Raw genomic sequence first — 19,676 nt, 5'->3', positions numbered from 1 at the left:
TGTGAGACCCTGAGCATAGAATCCAGCCACACCATGCCAGACTTCTGTTATACGGATCTGAGAAATAAAACTGATATGGTTTTAAGATGCTAAATTTGTTAATGTGTAATTTGTCACAGCAGCAAAAGAAAACTTACACACACACACATTGAGCATCATTAATCTGAAAACAGGAATTAGAAACGCTCCAAAATCCAAAACTTTTTGAGCACCAACATGATGTGCAAAGGAAATGCTCCTTGGAGCACTTCAGATTTTGGATATTCAGATTAGGGATGTTCAACCAGTTAGGTATCTACAAATATTCAAAATCTGAAAACTTCTGGTCCCAAGTATTTTGAATAAAGGATACTCAACCTGTACTAAATACCACACCTTGGTAGCATGTTTCTAATTAATTCTCTGAGTATATTATATTCTGCAGAATTTTCCACCACTTTCACAATTACAATCATACAGAAAAAAATCTAATTAGACAAGCTATCTTCAATGACTATTTTTGGCAGGTTTCCATCAAGCTAAATATAATGTGAAATTTTTAACGCTATCCACCCTTAGAGCATGGAAGAAAATTAAATCAAGATGTTCTTAGAAAATTAGTTTGAGTTTGTAGAGCTCAAATTCTTAAAACTTTAAAGCATTTTAAGGCTATGCAAGATTTAATAAGTACTGGCAACTGCAGCACACGCTGTCCATTACTATTAGGCAAATGGCTAACTGTATTAATATATATATTTGGACACAACTTCATGTCAGAATGATGTTGTAAACTCATGCTTTGAGCCACTCCTTAACCACAATAAGCTCATAGCCAGGAAAGATAAAATATAATAAGTGAAAAAAAATGTTTTTAAATGTAGCCAAGCATACAAAAAGACAAATATCTCTGTGGATCAGAATCCAAACATTCATTCATTCATTTACTTATGCTTTTATTTAGCAACAATGTGACAGACATTGTTTTAGACAAAGGATACTATGCTGAACAGAACAAAGTCCCCGCCCTCATGGAAGTCACATTCCAAAAGAAGGAAATTCTAACCAAAACGTTAAACAATAAACCAGATAGATGCAGCAGGCAAAGGCAGCCAGGAACTTATACCCTTAAGGGTAATCAAGACTATCAGCGTCCTATGTGAGGCAGAAGACCAGAACCAGTCACATTGCTTGAAATAGGAGACTGAGATGGAAAAAAGTATGGAAAAAAAGCTTTACCTCTGTTCTTCCTCGCAATTTTCCTGTAAACCTAAAAACTTCTCTTAAAAAATTAAGTCTTTTTAAAAAGTTAGAAGTCCTGAAAATGAAAATTAGAGTTTATTTTTTTAAATCCTTAATAAGTGAGATAGCAGAATAGAGAATTACTAAAATGGAAGTGTACTAAGGAACTTACCTGGAACACATTACAGTGACATAAAGAGGTGTAAACACATTATAAAAAATATGGAGGATTTATTGGGAGTCTCCAACATATGTCCAATGGAAGCACCACAAAAAGAAAATTGAGGAAATGGCATAAACTCTTTCAAATAAAAGAGATACATACAGTAGCATTCACATTAAAAGTTCTCACCAAGTGCTACACAGGATAATTGGATATTTGGCCTGGAATTGTTCCATTGCAACAAGATGCTAAAATAAAAAAACTACCCCTAGAATGCACATATTTCTTTTAAAAATCTGACTGGGGGTAGAGCAGGGGTGGCCTCTGCCTCATTGTCCCCTAGCACTGCCCAGACATTATGCAGGCTGCCAACAACATGAAGATCTGTACTTGGAGCACGTCTTTGACCACCTATGGGAAACTGTTAACAACAATGGTAATGCAAAAATACCCAAACCCTATGAACCCAAGTGTGCTTAGAGTTGATGTGTTGCACAGACATATAGATCCCTCTGTAAAGTTTCATAGGCATAGACTTCTCAGCACAGAGTAGGGACTGTCTTCCATTGTGAAGTCTTTTATTGGTACAGCAAGAACCAAAATATACGTGTAAGAATATTCTGTAGTTAATCCTGTAGAGAAAACAATGGAACTTAAATCTACTACTATTTCTTTTACAAATATGATTTCACTAGATGACAGACATCCACAAACCACATCCTCAGGACCCAGAAAAAACCATTTTGACTCAAGAAGCCATAATCTCTGCAAAAGGAATCAGCCTCAGCAGTTACATTGAAGGACTGTTGGCAAGCACGATATCTTTAAATGTTAATAAAGGCCGAGAAGCAATGGAATGAGTAATACTTAAATTAAAGGCTGAGACTGAAAAATCAATGGCTTCAGCAAGAGGAAGCATAAGGACACTGACAGCAGCATAGCATTTGTAAAGAAATGATGACAAAAGTTGATAGAATGGCTGGCCAGTTAGCTCAGTTGGTTAGAGCACGGTATTGATAACACTAAGGTCAAGGGTTTGGGGATTCTCTTACCAGCCAAATGAACAAAAAACAGAAGAAGAAAGTTGGTAGACAACATCCAATCCCTTGGGTGTCTCCAGGCTGGCAATGTATTTGTTATTTTTAAAATACTACTATATTTTAGATAGATTTTTTTAAATAAGCTAAAGTAAGGCTATGTGACTTTTGATCAAAATAAAGAGATGTAGGGCTTCTAAATAAAAGAGATCATCTGGAAAAATATTTTTTAGAAGTCTAAACATAAGAATTCATAAGGTGACTGAAATGCTTCTTAGCAGCTCCAAAATCCAATGAAAGACACATGTAAGTAAATTTAAAATTTCCAGTTAAAACTACTGTAAGAATTGTATCTAACAATATTAAATTTATCAATGTCTTCCTAAATTGCCTCTCCATTTCAGTGATTCTGAGGAGTAATGGTGCTGAAATAGCCCAAAAAGTCAAAATGGAGGAAAAAATAAAGTCAGGCATAGGGAAGATAAAATACTAAATTGCTTGTAGTATCTGGAAGAGGGTAAAATTTTTATTACCTTTAGACTTTGATAAGTAAAGTATGCACATCTTAATGTACAGGGTAATTACTAAAAGAATAAAACTAAAGTATTTAACTACCACAGTAATGATTGTTAAAAATATAGTCAGTAAAATTGGAGAAAAGCAAACAGGAGAGAAAAAAAATGTAGAGCAAGTGTGTGAAACAGAAAAAATAAGTAAATATAATGATAGAATTAAAGAAAAACATATCAATAGTTACATTCAATGTAAACAAACTAAATGTTCCAAATTTAGAAACAAAAATTTTCAGCCTGGAGTTCAAAAGGACATTGAGAAGTTGAAAGTAAAAGGATATAAAAATCATATACCATGAAAATAACATACCATGCAAATCATAACCAAAATAAAGCTGGTGTACACACAAAATCAACTTTAAGGGGAAAGAGTGTTTTTTTTTTTTTTTTAATTTTATTTTGTCGATATACGTTGTGGCTGATTATTGCTCCCCATCACCAAAACCTCCCTCCCTTCTCCCTCCCCCCCCCCTCCAACAATGTCTTTTCTGTTTGCTTGTCGTATCAACTTCAAGTAATTGTGGTTGTTTTATCTTCTCCCCCCCCCCCGGTTTTGTGTGTGTGTGTGTGTGTGTGTGTGTGTGTGTGTGTGTGTGTGAATTTATATATTAATTTTTAGCTCCCACCAATAAGTGAGAACATGTGGTATTTCTCTTTCTGTGCCTGACTTGTTCCACTTAATATAATTCTCTCGAGGTCCATCCATGTTGTTGCAAATGGCAGTATTTCATTCGTTTTTATACCTGAGTAGTATTCCATTGTGTAGATGTACCACGTTTTCCGTATCCACTCATCTGATGATGGACATTTGAGCTGGTTCCAACTCTTGGCTATTGTAAAGAGTGCTGCGATGAACATTGGGGAACAGGTATACCTTCGACTTGATGATTTCCATTCCTCTGGGCATATTCCCAACAGTGGGATAGCTGGGTCATATGGTAGATCTATCTGCAGTTGTTTGAGGAACCTCCATACCATTTTCCATAGAGGCTGCACCATTTTGCAGTCCCACCAACAATGTATGAGAGTTCCTTTTTCTCCGCAACCTCGCCAGCATTTATCATTCAGAGTCTTTTGGATTTTAGCCATCCTAACTGGGGTGAGATGGTATCTCAGTGTGGTTTTGATTTGCATTTCCCGGATGCTGAGTGATGTTGAGCATTTTTTCATATGTCTGTTGGCCATTTGTATATCTTCCTTAGAGAAATGCCTACTTAGCTCTTTGGCCCATTTTTTAATTGGGTTGCTTGTTTTCTTCTTGTAAAGTTGTTTGAGTTCCTTATATATTCTGGATATTAATCCTTTGTCAGATGTATATTTTGCAAATATTTTCTCCGGGGGAAGAGTGTTTTTAAAGAGGCTTTATAATAATAAAAGTTTCAGTTTGCCAGAAAGACATAATTTTAAATTTGTATGTACCATTACTTCAAAACATGTAAAGCAAAAACTGAACTACAAGAAAAAAATAAACAAATTCAAAATTATACTGAGAGATCTAATATATCTCTCAGTAAGTGATAAAATGAGAAAAATAAGGACAAAAGATTTGAACAACACAATTAACAAAGATCTAATAGACATACATAGAACACTGAATCCAACAACTTTGGAATGCACAAGAAATGTTTACAAAAACTGACCATATACTGGACAGTAAAGCAAGTCTTAACAAACTTCAAAGGACTGAAATCATACCAAGAATGTTCTCTGACCACCATACATTTTGGAAAAATAACTACCAAAATCAACATTTTTGTGTGTGAGAAATTATAAAATGGGTCAAAAAATAAATAATGGGAGAAATTAGAAAATAATTTAAACTGAATGATAATGTAAAACCTGAATATATCAGAACTTTAAGATACAACTAGAACAGTACTTTGAGGGAAACATATAACCTGAACTGAATATATTAGAAAATAATAAGGACTAGAAATTAATAAGCTATGCATTTATCTCAAAAGATTGGAAAAAAGCAAAATAAAATTGAAGGAAAGAAATAATAAAGATAGAATATATAGAAATTAAATAAAAAACAAACAATGAAGAAGAATCAACAAAGCCAAAATTTCCTTCTTTGGAAAGACTAACAAAATTGGCAAACCTTTGGTGAAACTGATCAGGAAAAAAGAAAGAAGGAATGAATAACAAACATCAGAAGTAAAAAAGGTGACACCACTACTATTGCTGCACACATTAACTAGACAATATATATGATTGAAAAAAATTTTTAAATTTAGATGAAATAGAAAAAAATCCTGGAAAAAAACATATATCAACCTGGCATCAGAAGAAATAGAAAACTCTAAAGTGCTAAAGTGATTAAAGAAACTAAATCAATAATCAAAGTCTACCCACAAAAATAATTAATATTCAGAATATTCAAGGAACTTAAACTTAACAGCAATAATAATGTATCACATTTTAAAAATGGACAAATGACCTGAATAGACGTTTCCCAAATGTCTTATATGAATGGCCAACGGGTATAAAAAAAATGCTCAACGTTACTGCTTATCAGGGAAATGCAAATCAAAACCACAATGAGATACGATCTCACCCCAGTTAGAACAGCTATTATCAAAGTGACAAAAAATAACAAATGCTGGCAAAGATGCAGAGACAAGAGAACTCATATACACTGTTGGTGGGAATGTAAATTAGTACAGTCATTACGGAAAACTGTATGGAGGTTCCTCAAAAAACTAAAAATAAAACTACCATATGATCTAGCAATCCCACTACCAGGTATTTATCCAAAGGAAAGGAAATTAGTATACATGTATCAAAATATCACTCTGTGCCTCATAAATATGTAAAACAAAAAGTAAAATAAAATAAAATTTGAGGGGCTTCCTGTCAAGATGGCAGAATAGACGGTCCCCAGCGTCACTCTCTCCCATAAATCAATCAATTTACAGTTATTAAAAGCAACGACAGCCAAGCTGGGGCCACTAGAGCTCAGGGGAAGAGGAGGAGAGACCTACAGAGTGCATAAAGGTGGGAAAAGCCATGATGAGAGAAAGAAAAAACTGCTCCGACTGTTCTGTGCTGCTGCTGCTTTAAGGCTGGTGAGCTGCTGAGCGCATGGGGCAGGAGCCAGCAAAAAGCTGCACTTGTGCCCTTTGGATAAAGTTGCTTGGAGGCGGCAGGGGAGAAGAGGACCTTGGTGGCCCCCAGGCCAGCAGTACCACCAACAGGGTTTCCATGGACCCATATAGGACCAAGTTGCCACAACATCTGAAAAAAAGGAGCCACTCAGAAGCCAGTGAGTGAGTGATCATAAGGGACCAGAGCATGGCCAAGTCCCATGGGAAGTGTTTGTAACATGGGCAGTGAGGGAGACAGGCCCACTGGGAGAATGCTGGGGCACAGCAAGGACAGCTGATCTGCCCTACAATTAGTGCAGGACCACTCAGAGGAGACTGATCAGGAATATAAAATTGCAAGGGATGCAGTTTGAGGAAAAGACTCAGGCCCAGACCAGTGTGTCTATAAAATCCAGGTGCATCAGATTTCATCAGATCCGGAAGTACTTATAAAGTCAACCATTAAAACCTGAGCTGCACAAAAAGCCTTCCCCAGAGAATCAGCAGCAAAGCAGCAATTTAGCTCAACCACAGAGCTCAAGTTCTGGTTCCCACAGGAAGTCCCCCCATTTTAGAAGTAAGCAAAGGACAACAAATTAGTTCCAGTGCAGAGTTAAAGTGGTGGAAACAGCAAATAATCCAACACAGAACTGAAAGAAAAAACAAAGTACCCACAGCCAGAGACAAAGTTTGATAACTAGTAAAGGTCTCATTTCAGCAAAGAACACCTATAACACCTAGAAGGACCAGAAGTCCCCTGGGCTACCAAGCCAGGAACAGGAGAGGGCCAGGGGCCTCAGCCATGCCCCCTGACACCTGCAACCAATCCCAGGGATGGGGGCCTCGGACCTCAGCCACATACCCCCACACAAGTGCAACCACCCCAGTGATGACCACCAAGCTGCTGCAGGAGGTGCCCCAGGCTCTCCCGAGCTGGGGTGGTAGGGGACCAAGGGCCTCGACCATGCCCCCCCCTTTCTTAACCAGCCCAGTGATGACCAGCAAGCCTCAGCAAGAAGGGCCCCAGGTTCCTGAGCTGGGGTGGTGGGGAGCAAGGGCTATTGCCACACCCCGTTGACATCTGCACCCAGCCCTGCAATAACCAAGCCCCTGCTAGAAGCCCACCAATCTTGCCTGTGGGAATGTGGGGGGGTGCCACAGGCCTCAATTCCACCCCTCTTTCCTCCTCCTTCCATCCCATTTCCTTCCCCTGTCCCCTCTCCCTCTTCCTCCCACCTGCTCTACAACATCACAGAATGTAAAAAAATAATATTAATAAAATTTTAAAAATAAATAAAATAAAATAAAATTTGAAAGCAAAAGAAAGTCTGTCCACAAAAAAAACTTCAGGCATGGATGATCTTCCTGGTGAATTCTACCACATACGAGGAATAAATAAATCCCATTATACACAAACTCTTCCAGAGAATAGAAAAATAGTCCAACTCATTTAACATGGCTAGCATAATTTTGATACCAAAACCTGACAATGACATTATAAGAAAAGAAAATTACAGGCTAAACTCACTTATGAGCTGTGATGGTTAATTTTATGTGTCAATTTGAGTAGGCCATGAAGTGTCCAAATTAAATAATGTTTCTAGGTGTGTCTGTAAGGGTGTTTTCAGATGAAATTAGCATTTGAACCAGTGGACACAATAAAGTAGATTGCCCTCCCAGATATGGCTGGGCATCATCCAATCCACTGAGAGCCTCAATAAAACAAAAAATGCAGGAAGGAGGAATTCACCCCGTTTTCCCTGCCTTACTGCTTGAACTGAGACATCTCATTTCATCTTCTCAGGCCTTTGGACTGCAACTGAATTACACTACCAGCTTCATGGGACTTCTCAGCCTCCATAATCAAGTGAGCCAATTTCTGATAATAAATCTCCTCTTATATACATATTTGTTCTGTTTCTCTAGAGAACCCTGACTAATACATGAACATAGATGCAAAAACACTGAACTAGTAGTTTGCTACATTGGATTAGTAAACCCAATCTAGCAACATATAAAAATAATAATAAATCATGATCAAGTTGGATTTATCCCAGAAATTCATAGTTGGTTTAATATTCAAAAATTAATTAATATAATTCACCACATTAACAAATTAAAAGAGAAAAATTATATGATCATATCAATAGATGCAGATAAAACACAATAAAATTTAACATCCATTTATGAATTAATCAAATAAAACTCTTAGCAAACTGGAACAGAAGAAAATATCTTTGATATTTACAAAACATACAGCAAATATCATACTTAACTTAGATGCTAAAAGTTTTCAGTTTGAGATTAGGAACAAAACAAGGAGGTCTGCTATCAGTATTTCTGGTCAACACTGCACTAAAGGGCCCAGCCATAAGAAAGAAAAAGAAAATAAAAGTAAGAAATTAAAGCAGAGGAAAAAACAAAACCATCATCATTTACAGATGAAATTGATTATATACAAAATCCAAAAAAATATTTTACAGATAAGCTGTTACAATTTAGAACAAGAAAGTTTAGCAAAGTTACTGGATAGAAAATCAATATACAAAAATCTGTTTCTCTATATAAGCAACAAATAGTTAGAAAATTTGATTTTATAAAAGATACCTTTTATAATAGCATAAAAATACCAATTACTTACAAATAAATCAATGAAAGATATTCAAGACCTTTATAGACAAAATTATAAAACTTTGTTGAGAGATATTAAAGAAAACTAAGTAATGAAGAGAAATACTATGTCCAAGGATTTGAGCACTTGAAATTAAAAAGATGGTATTTCTTTCTAAATGTATTTATAAATTCAATGTAATCTTATCAAAATCACAAGTTTTTATGAACATGACAAACTGCTTCTAAAATTTATGTAGAAATGCAAAAAGCCAAAGCAGTCAAGGCACTTACTTGTATTAATTTCCTAGGAATGCCGTAACAAAGTACCATACACTGGCTGGCTTAAAAACAACAGAAATTTGCCTCACAGTTCTGGTGGCTAGAAGTCTAAAATCAAGGGGTCACCAAGTTGATGCTTTCTCTGAAACTTGTACAGAGAATCCTTCCTTGCTTCTTCCTAGCTTCAGTGGTTTCCTGACAATGTTTGGCTTTACTTGGGTTGCATAACTCCATTCTCTGCCTTCACAATCACATAGCATTCTCCCTGTGTGATTCTGCCTTCACATGGTCCTCAACTTATAAAGACACCAATCATATTGGATTAGGGGCCCACGCTAATCCAGGATGCGCTCATCTTAACTAATTACATCAACGATGTCCCTATTTCCAAATAAGGTCACATTCTGAGGTACTAGGAACTTTAACATATCTTTTTGGAGGGGACACAATTCATCCCATAACAGCACTCTTGAAGAAAAAGAACAAAGAGGAAAATTTGCTCTACTAGACATCAAGGCATATTATAAAGCTATAGCAATCAAACAATGTTGTATTGGCACAGGGACAGAGAAATATATGCCTAGAACAGAAGAGAGAGCTCACAAATAGCTCAGAAACAGACATGTGTGACACTTGATTTATGATATAGATGGCACTGCAGTGCAGTGGAGGTGGAATGTACTTTCCAATAAATAACACTAGAACAATGAAAAAAGTGAAATTAAACCCCTCTTTCATAGCATAAGTAAAAATGAAACACAATGGATTTTAGAATAGAATAATATAGGATGGTTTCTTCTTGAACTTGGACAAGGGAAGGATTTCCTAAACAAAAACAAAAAACACTCATAATGAAGAAAAAGACTAATAAATTAAATTAAAATTAAGAACTTCTACTTACAAAAGGCAATATAGAAAGAGCAAAAAATCAACTCTCAGAGTGGAAAAAGATATCTGGAAAACACACAACTGACAAAGAAGTAGTATCCAGAATATAAAGAAACTCCTAGAGCTGACTGGTTAGCCAGATTGATTAGAGAATGGTGCTGATAACACTAAAGTCTGGATTCAATCCCTGTACCAGCCAGCAAAAAAAAAGCAAAAGAAACTCCCATGTAAATCAAGAGAAATGTAGATAACCCAGAAATAAAAATAGTGAAAAGACTTGAACAAGGTCAGCCCTCAACAAAACGTTTGTAGAAAAAGAGGAAGGAAGGAAGGAAAGAAGGAAGGAAGGAAGGGAGGGAGGGAGGGAGGGAGGGAGGGAGGGAGGGAAGGAGACTTGAACAAATACTTCACAAAAGAGGAAATCCCAACAACCACATTTTTGAAGTGTTCAGTGTCATTATTTGTCAGGAAAATGCATTTTAAAACCACGATGAAATGCCGCTAATCTTCCATCAGATAAGTAACAAATGAGAGTTAACCAGCATATGGAACATCAGGAACTTTCATAATGTGAATGGTATAAATTGGTATAAATTATTTGAAAACATGTTGCATTATCTTATCAAGTCAAAGATATGATTCATTTAGCAGAGAAGACTGGGCTGTACATGTAGATTTAGGGGCCAACCACATAGAGCTGACAGTGGATCTCAATAGACAGAATAAGTCTGAAATTGGATAAAAATGAGGAAAAAATAAGATGACAAGATCAATCCTTATGGAACTACGAAAGTTATAGAAGAAGAAAGATGAGACAGGAAAGGAGGTAGCAGAGAGGTGGGAAAACCAAGAAAATATAATGTAAAGAAGCCAAAAGAGAAAAGAGTTTCAGGATTCAGCCAACAGCAGGGAAGAAGACTGAAAGAAAATTATTGTACTCAGTGAGTAAAGAATTCTTAGTCAACTTTATAAGAGTGGTTTCACTAGATTGTTGGGGGCAGAAGCCAGGCTGGAAAAGGTTATGGAATTTCTAAATTTCTCTAGATTAAAACAGAGGATGCAAATATGAGTGTTTTAAGAATTTTGGTAGTGAAAAGATGAATGAAAGGAAAGTAACATGAGAGAGTAATAATATCAAAAGGAAGACTAACTATGACTTCAGGAAAATAGGAAAGCTACAACAAAGAAATGTTTAAGAAGCAAGATAATGATCAGATCAGATAAATGAAGAAACAACGTTCTGGGAGCTGGAAGAACACAAGTGCAGGAACGAGTCTTTGAAAGGAAGAAGAACACAACCTTATCTGAAGCAAAAGGTAGAAGACCTTCAATACTAAAGTGTACAGTGTGAAAGGAAAATTCAGAGAAAAGGCATTAATAAAAGAAAAGTATTTTTACTTCTAATATCTTGTAAAGGAGTCTAGTTATTAAAAGAATAGGCTCCCCAAATAAAGAATACAGCAAACACAGCTGCTGAAGTGAGCCAAGCCCTGCACATCACTAGGGGCACAGACTCCAGCCCCAGAGGGACCCACCCACAGCCCCAGTAGGCAACAAGGTGAGCGGAGTCCCATATGCCTTTGGGGGCCCAGACTCCAACCCCAGAAAGCCCTACCCACCGCCAGAACAGGAACCAAGGTGGTGTACCACAGGCACTGCCATACCTACTGTCACCGCAAAGACAGTTCACCACCACAATAGCAGCCAGGGCCACTCTACAGGCAGCCCACCACACACTCGACTACATTGATACCAGAACAGTCACCAGTGAAGCCTGCAAATGGAGGAAATCTTTATCCTCATAGCCAACTCCAGAGTAACAGAAGAAGCAAGTGCTCTACCAGATGACCAAACATCAATGAAAAAATACTAGATCTACAAACAAACAAGAAGATATGACACCATTGAAGGAGTACAATAATGCTCAAATACCAGTCCCCATATAATAGGAAGCCCTTGAAATGTCTGAAAAGGAATTCTGAGCAATGATTTTAAGAAAACTCAGAGATAAGAAATGATTCAATTAGAGAACACAATGAAACAAGAAAAAATATCCAGGATATGAAGGAGGAAATTTACAAAGAGATTACTACCTTAAAAAAGAATGTAGCAGAACTCCTAGGAATGAACGATTCACTCAATGAAATAAAAAACATAATGGAGAGCTTGAGCAGTAGGCTAGAACAAGCAGAAGAAAGGATTTCAGATCTCAAAGACAGTCTTTTCAAAATAACTCAGGCAGACAAAAAAAGGAAAAGAGAATTTAAAATAATGAAGAAAATCTCAGAGAACTAGCAGACAACCTCAAGTGCTCAAACATCCAAATAGTGGGTATTACAGAAGGGGAGGATAAAGGAAAAGGCATTGAAAACCTATTCAAGGAAATAATAATAGAAAACTTCCCAGGTGTAGGGAGAGATGCAGACCTTCAGATCCAGGAAGCCCAAAGATCCCCAAACAGATTCAATCCAAAAGATCCTCTCCAAGACACATTATAGTCAAATTTGCAAAGCTCAAAACAAAAAGAGAGTTCTAAAAGCAGCAAGAGAAAAGCATTAAGTCACTTATGAGGGAGACCCCATCAAATTAATAGCAGACTTCTCACCTGAAACCCTACAGGCCAGAAGAAAGTGGGATAATATATTCAAAATACTCAAAGAAAAAATTGCCAGCCAAGAATTCTATACCCACCAAGGCTCTCCTTCAGAAATGAGGGAGAAGTAGTGTATTTCCCAGACAAACAAAAATTGTGTGAGTTCACCACCACACAACCATCCCTGCAAGAAATTCTCAAGGGAGTGCTACATCTGGAATCTGAAAAATAATAATCACTATCACAGATACACAAGAAAGAGCAAAACCCACAATTAAAACAAAAATGCAAACAAGAGAAAGAAGCTAAATTATGCTACCTCAAATTTCCAACTAACACTGAAGACAAGAAATAAAAGGGGAAGAAATGACCAAATGATATTTAAAACATCTAAACAAAAAGTAATACAGTGACAGGAGTAAAACAATACCAGTCAATAACAACCCTAAATGTAAATAGATTAAACTCCCCATTCAAAAGACACAGACTGACCAATTGTTTTAAAAAGCTACACCCAAGTACATGCTGCTTCAAGAGACTCACCTAACCTGTAAAGACACACACAGATTAAAAGTGAATGGATGGAAAAAGATATACCATGCAAACAGAAACAAAAAAACAAGCAGGAGTAGCTATTCTTATATCGGATAAAATAGACTTTAAACAAAAAGCCATAAAAAGAGACAAAGAAGGTCACTATATAATCATAAAAGGGTCTGATAGAGTTTGGATGTGTCATCCCCAACAAAACTCATGTGGAAATCTGATCCCCAATGTGGCAGTGCTGGAAGCAGTTTGAGTCATGGGGGCAGATCCTTCATGAATGGATTAATGCTCTCCCTGGGGGAGGAGGGGTAGTGAGTGAGTTCTCACTCTGTTAGTTCCTGTGAGAGCTGGTTGTTTAAAAGACCCTGGCATCTTGCCTCTCTCTCTCTCTCTTGCTTCCTTTCGCCATGTAATCTGATTGTACCCACTGGCTACCTGCCACTTTCTGCCATGAGCAGAAGCAGCCTGAGGCCCATGCCAGACACAGCTGTCCCAGAATCATAAGCAAACACACCTCTCTCCTTTATAAATTACCCAGTCTCAAGTATTTCTGTTATAGCAACACAAACGGACTAATACAGGATCTATCCAGCTAGAAGATCTAACAGTCATAAACATGTATGCACCCAACACTGGAACACCCATATATATAAAGCAAGCACTCTTAAACCTAAAGAAAGAAATAGACCTTAATATGATAATAGTGGGTGACCTGAACACCTCTCTCTCAGTATGGGACAGATCTTCCAGGCAACAAATCAACAAAAAGACACAGGATTTAAACTACATATTAGACCAACTGGACCTGGTAGATATATACAGAACATTTCACCCAGCAACTAAAGAATATACTCTCATCTCATCAGCTCTTGGAACATTTTCCAGGATAGACTACATATTAGGTCACAAATCTAGTCTCAGCAAATTTTTAAAAATTGAAATCATTCCAAGTATCTTTTTAGACCACAATGGACTAAAACTGGAAATCAATAACAAGCAAAACTCTGGAAACTATACAAATGCATGGAAATCAAACAACAGGCTCCTGAATGACTGATGGGTCCAAGAAGAAATTAAATAGGAAATCAAAAAATTTATTGAACTAATGAAGATAAAGATACATCATACAAAATTCTGTGAGATATTGCAAAAGCAGTACTAAAAGGGAAGTTTATAGCAATAAACACATCAAAAGAATAAAAAGTCTTCAAATAAACAACCTAATGCTACACCTCAAGAACTAGAAAGACAACAACAATACAATCCTAAAAGTAGTAGATGGAAAGCATTAAGATCAGAACTAAATGAAAATTACAGCAGAACTGAATGAAATAGAGACCCCCCAAAATTATAGAAAAGATCAATGAAACAAAACATTGGTTTTTTGAGAAGATAAATAAAATAGACAAACAATTAGCTAGGTTAACAAAAAAAAGGGGGAGGGGAAAAAGATAGGGGAGAGAGAGATAGAGAGAGAAGACGAAAATAACAAAAATCAGAAATGAAAAGGGAGACATTACAATCAACTCCACAGAAATATGATGAAGAATCATCAGAGACTATTACAAACAACTGTGTGCAAACAAGGATAAATTTCTGAACACATACAAACTACCCAGACTGAACCTAGAAGAAATAGAAAACACAAACATATCAATAACAAGCAAGGAAACTGAAGCAGTCATGAGCAATCTTTCAACAAAGAAAAGCCCAGGATCAGATGGCTTTATAGCTGAAATCTATGAAACCCAAAAAGGAATTAATACCAGTTCTCCTCAAACTATTCCAGAAAAGTGAAACAGAAGCCATTCTTCCAAACTCATTCTATGAAGCCAGCATCACCCTGATACCAAAACCAGACAAAGATACAACAAAAAAAGAAAATTACAGGTCAATATCCTTGATGAACATAGACAAAAAAATCCTCAACAAAATACCAGCAATCAGAATACAACAACACATCAAAAAAATTATACACCATGATCAAGTGGGATTTATCCCAAGGATGCGAGGATGGTTCAATATACAAAAGTCAATAAATGTGATACATCACATCAACAAAATCAAAGACAAAAGCTGTATGATTATCTCAATAGCTGCAGAAAAAAACATTTGACAAAATTTAACATCCCTTCATGATAAAGACTGTCAACAAATTAGATACAGAAGGAAAGTATCTCAACACAATAAAAGCCATCCACCAATATCATCTTGAATGGGGAAAAACTGAAGGCTTTTCTCTTATGAACAGGAACAAGACAAGGATGTCCACTATCACCACTCCTATTTAACATCATACTGGAAGTACTAGCCAGAGCAATCAGGCAAGAGAAAGAAATAAATGGCATCCAGACTGGAAAAGATGAAGTCAAACTGTCCCTATTTGCTGATGACATGATCCTATGTAGAGAGAAACCTAAAGACTGTATCAAAAAACTCTTAGAGCTGGTTAATGATTTCAATCACATAGCAGGATACAAAATCAATGCCCCCAAATCAGTTGCATTTATATTCTCCAATAACGAGCTAAAAGAAAGAGAAATCAAGAAAGTAAGCCCATTTACAATAGTCACCAAAAAAATAAAATAAAACACCTAGGAATCAATATAACCAAGGAAGTGAAAGATCTCTACAATGAGAACTACAAACCACTAGTGAAAGAAATTAAGGAAGACACAAAAAGATGGAAAGACATTCTATGATCTTGGATTGGAAGAATTAACATTGTGAAAATGTCTATACTAGCCAAAGCAATCTACAGATTCAATGCAAACCCCATCAAAATAACAATGGCATTCTTCACAGAAATAGAAAAAACAATCTTGATATTCATATGGAACAACAAAAGACCCTGAACAGCCAAAGCAATCCTGAGCAAAAAAATTAAAGCCAGAGGCATAACACTACCTGACTACAAATTATAATACAAAGCTATAGTAACCAAAACAGCATGGTACTGACATAGAAATAGACACTCAAACCAGTGGAGCACAATAGAGAACCCAGAAATCACGCCACAGACTTATAGCCAATTGATATTTGACAAGGGCAACAAAAACATACAATGGGGAAAAGACTGCCTCTTCAATAAATGGTGCTGGAGAAATTGGATATCCATATGCAGAAGAATGAAATTAGACATGCATCTCTCACCATATGCCAAAATCAGCTGAAGATGAATTAAAGACTTAAGACCTGAAACTGTAAAACTACAGTTTTACAGGGAAAATACAGAAGAAACACTTTGGGAACTAGGTCTTGGCACAGACTTTATGAACAAGAGCCCAAAAGCACAAGGAACAAAAGAAAAAATAAACAAATGGGACTATATCAAACTAAAAACCTTCTGCACACCAAAGGAAACAATCAACAAAGTGAAACAACAACCTACATAGTGGGAGAAAATATCTACAAACTATACATCTGACAAGGGATTAATATTCAGAATATACAAGGAAATCAAGCAATTCACAGTAAAAAACAAACAAACAAATAACCCAATTAAAAAATGGGCAAAGGAGCTGAATAGACATTTTTCTAAGGAAGACATACAAATGGCCAACAGGTACATGAAAAAATGTTCAACATCATTAATCATCAGGGAAATGCAAATTAAAACTATGTTGCAATATCACCTTACCCCAGTTAGACTGGCTATAATCAAAAAGACGGAGAATAGTGAATGCTGGCAAGAATGTGGAGAGAAGGGAACACTCCTACACTGTTGGTGGGACTGTAAATTAGTACAACCACTATGGAAAACCATATGGAGGTTTCTCAAACAACTACAGATAGATCTACCATATGATCCAGCAATTCCACTTCTGGGTTTATATTCAAAGGAATGGAGATCATCATGTCAAAAGGATACCTACACTCCCATGTTCATAGCAGCTCTTATTTACAATAGCCAAGATATGGAACCAACCTAAATGTCCATCAATGGGTGGCTGGAAGAGGAAACTGTGTGTGTGTGTGTGTGTGTGTGTGTGTGTGTGTGTGTGTGTGTGTGTGTGTGTGTGTGTGTGTGTGTATACACACCATGGAATACTACTCTGCCATAAAAAAAGAATGGAATTCTGCCATTGGCAACAACATGAATGAGCTTGGAGAAACTTATGTTGAGTGAAATAAGCCAAGCACAGAGGGGAAAATACTGCATGTCTTCACTAATAAGTGGGGGCTAAAAGAGAAAGAAGGAAGGAAAGAAAGATCACAGTGGTGCGTTGGACTTGTAGAGGGAGAGAGCATACCCAGGGTTGCAGAGAGCAGTGGTAGAAGGGGGGAGTGGGAGGTAGGTCAGGGATTAATTGGGTGGGGGACATGGGGAATAATTGCAATTTGTGGTAATGGGCATGTTGCTAGGATTGATCTGGCCATCACATCTTGAGCATAAGTGGTGATGGTCAGCTTTGTACCTCATAAATATTCATAACCAATAAAAAAATAAAATTTAAAAATAATATAATTAAATAAATAAGAAAGAATACAGCAATTATTTAAGGGGAAAGATGCAAAGTTACCAAGGTAACAGTAAATCTATTTATGATGGGCAAAGGCAGCCATTTCCTCACATGGTTACCATATCAGCAAGCATTGCCACCTATCTGCAGATGGCAGAGTCAGTAAATTTTCTCCCAATACGAACTTTCCAGAAAGGACTCTAACAAGGCTTTATTATTTAGGGGCTCATGTTAGACAACATGTTCTTGCTTTTTGTTTTATTTTGTTTTTCCTGTGATTCATGGTGTACTATTTGAATTGTTCTCAGAGTTAAAGTCATCTACAGACCGCACATGTGGCTGTGGTAAAGTGTGGACCTTGAGGAAAATGCAAAATGCTTGAGAAGGACAGTGTGGGAAATATGAGAGGGAGTCATTCATGGATTGTATTCCAAATATGCAAAAATATCAGAGAGGGTGAAACAAGAAAGTTATCCAATCTATCCTTATTAGTATGTATTTGGAAAAAACTGCAGCCTAGAGAAACAACTTAATGAAAAGCAACATTTGAAACATACAGCTATCAATCCATACATAGTCCAGCATTCTTTATGCCATACAATATTGCCATGTAAAGTCAAAGTCCTTTGGAGCCCAACTCTGTCTTTGTGAGTTATATAATGCATGCATAGGAATGGAATCTTAGCATGAGCAGTAAAGTAAGCAGTTCTCATACTTTCAAATGGATTTTAGGTACATTTGATTATCTTTTTTCTGGTCTTGGCCAGACTTTCTGCTGGCAGGGGGTGGGCGAGGCACATGGTATTTCTTTTTAAATTCCTAAAACAAATTAGAAGTGCTGTAGGGATAAATTTAGAATAAAACGTTACCCAATAGTATAGGATTTTATATTAAACTGGTATTTTAAAAAAATATTTCCAATAGCTTCCTAATTTCTAAATGTAATGAGGAGCTCATTTAGAGTAAGATAAATTAATCATAAGAACTAATAAAATATATGTATTTATTTGATCACAAAATGTTATTAAAGTATACAAAAAATGTAAATCTCTTGCTAATATCAAATCATATTATTAAGCTGCTTTGAAAATAAAAAGAAGTTTAAGTGTAGCTTGAAGACAAGAGTAAAAGGACAAAGGAACACTTCATTAGTCTTCTACCACATTTTAATCATACTAAAGAATAGCGAAATCTGTAAATATGTGTGAAATAGCCAAATGAAACTAAAAAATTTATAAAAATGAGGAAGCCATGGAAAATGTCTTTCAATAAACCATGGAACTAGTTTTAAAATAATCAGTTTCTGTTTTTAATTATCTTCTAATTTACAAAACAGCAATCTGAATATATTCTAAGAAAACTCCTAATTAGATAAGGCCCATTTTCTTAAACTGATCCATTTTAGATTTAAATGTAAAGAGTTATCAAAAATAAGATGAAGGCAGCCGTTTCCAATTACACTTATTTTGACAACTGAAAATGAGTAAACAAACCAAAAACAGTTCTAATATTTTGATCATTGTAACATCTTAATACTAAACAAAATAATTAGGCTTTACATTGGTATACAAGTTAAGAAACACATTTTTTTTTTTTTTTTTTTAAAAGATGACCAGTAAGGGGATCTTAACCCTTGACTTGGTGTTGTCAGCACCACGCTCACCCAGTGAGCAAACCAGCCATCCCTATATGGGATCCGAACCCGCGGCCTCGGCGCTCCCAGCGCCACACTCTTCCGAGTGAGCCACGGGCTCGGCCTAAGAAACACATTTTAATGTTCAAACAAAAAGGAACAATTTTCTTAAGCTCGCAGAAATTCATTTTTATACACATTCAGGAATACCGTAGACAAAGAATATTTTCACAAACACAAAAATTCCAAAGAAGTCATGCTTAGTCTGTAAGTCAGTTATTCAAATCCACTCAAGACAAGCTTCATAAAAGGTTTCCACCATATTTGACATTTGAAGGATGCATCAAAATACGATGTCAATACAATAATAATATAAATGTGACTCAGATCTCCTAAATATTTTCCATTCTGACAAAGGTAGATTCCTACCCTCATTCTCAAGGGGGAAAAACTCCTTTTATAGGAACTTCAACTTTCTGACTTTCTATTTGGAAGGGATGTTTCTTCATATATCAAAGCAAAGGTATAAATAATACAAATGAGGCAAAAAGAGGAAAAAAGAGGGGAAACATGAGCAAGAGA

General features: G+C 36.3%; 1 pseudogene; it reads left to right on the top strand.

Moving 5' to 3' along the window:
- Window positions 1–1,783: 1,783 nt before the first annotated feature.
- Window positions 1,784–2,322, top strand: LOC134362517 (PRELI domain containing protein 3B-like; annotated as a pseudogene).
- Window positions 2,323–19,676: the final 17,354 nt, after the last annotated feature.

The sequence above is a fragment of the Cynocephalus volans genome, chromosome 14 (assembly GCF_027409185.1).
Source record: "Cynocephalus volans isolate mCynVol1 chromosome 14, mCynVol1.pri, whole genome shotgun sequence".
Taxonomy (NCBI): Eukaryota; Metazoa; Chordata; class Mammalia; order Dermoptera; family Cynocephalidae; genus Cynocephalus; species Cynocephalus volans.
This window is presented reverse-complemented; position numbering and strand designations above follow the sequence as displayed.